The sequence below is a fragment of the Choloepus didactylus genome, chromosome 11 (genome assembly GCF_015220235.1).
Source record: "Choloepus didactylus isolate mChoDid1 chromosome 11, mChoDid1.pri, whole genome shotgun sequence".
Classification (NCBI taxonomy): domain Eukaryota; kingdom Metazoa; phylum Chordata; class Mammalia; order Pilosa; family Megalonychidae; genus Choloepus; species Choloepus didactylus.
In genome coordinates, this window is record NC_051317.1 from 22,756,031 (window position 1) to 22,757,429 (window position 1,399).

Genomic DNA, 1,399 nt, shown 5'->3' on the forward strand with positions numbered 1-1,399 from the left:
CTCTTAAAGATTATATTTTACTACCCCTCCTACCCTGGAAATAAGTTTCACAAGCACAGATACTAAAGAGCATGAGGAAACATTATGTTTTATTCTACTAACCAAAACAAACTAGAGAGAATAAAATTGGATTAACATAAGACAATAAAACATATAGGTAATTTCTTATACATTTTGATTCAACATTTTTATTTAGGGATTATCTATCTGTCTCTTCACAACCAAGGCAAATTTTCCCAAGATGCCCAACTCTACCACAGTGACAGAATTCCTGCTTACAAGATTTTCTGATGTGTGGGAGCTCAGGGTCTTACATGCCATGCTATTCCTACTGATGCACCTGGCCACTCTGATGGGGAATCTTCTCATTGTCACAGTAACCACCTTTGATTGGAAACTTCACACCCCATGTATTTCTTCCTTAGGATTCTGTCTGTTTTGGACATGTGCTATGTTTCTGTTACAATACCCAAAGCATGTATCATCTTCCTGCTTGACAACAGTGTGATCTCCATAGTTGGATATGCAGCTCAGGTCTTCCTCGTGTTTTTGTTTACTTATACAGAGTTGCTGATTCTCACCATCATGACCCTGGATTGCTATGTGGCCATCTGCCAGCCCCTCCACTACCCTGTGGTCATGAACTCTCTTGTCTGTGTCCAGATGACCCTGGCCTCAGTAGGCAGTGGCCTTGCCTACTCTGGATGCCATACTGGCAACACATTCCGGCTGCCCTTCTGTCGGTCCAACTTGGTCCATCAGTTCTTCTGTGATGCCCCCTCTCTGCTGAAGCTGTCCTGCTGTGACACTTTAAGCAATGAAATTTCAATTTTTATCTCTGCAGTGCTGATTGTTGGTGGTTGCTTTGCCTTCATCACCATGTCTTTTTACTGTGCTCAACTTTCCAATGAGAGGTGAAAGAGGGAAGGTCTTTCTACCTGAGTCCCTCACATCCTCATTATGACCATTTTCCTAAGCTCAGGTGCTGCTGTGTTTATGAAGCCAACCTCCAATTCACCCATGAATCAGGATATTATCACCTCTGTGTTCTACTGTACAGTCCCTCCTTTCTTGAATCCTACTATCTATAGTTTTAGAAATAAGCAGATGAAGGAGGCTGTAAAGAGAGTTATGAGGAGAATGCTTTACTCAGAAAAAAGATAGGATAATTGTTTGAAGCCATTAGATGACATGAACTAGCATATGATTCAAAATCAACTTTTTTCCCATTTCCAATATTGATGACCTGAATTTATATCTGAAATCTGAATGAATGCAAAGGAAAAATCTGAGGAAGATGTTGTTAGTGAAAGAAGTCATGCTAACTTACCTATTTTTAATATGGCAGCTTAAATTTTAAATAACAATTATTTTTACTTAACATAAACATTGGTATTTA

General features: G+C 39.5%; 1 pseudogene; it reads left to right on the plus strand.

The window, feature by feature from the left end:
• The first annotated feature begins 241 nt into the window (after nt 1–241).
• Nucleotides 242–1,164, plus strand: LOC119506588 (annotated as a pseudogene).
• Nucleotides 1,165–1,399: the final 235 nt, after the last annotated feature.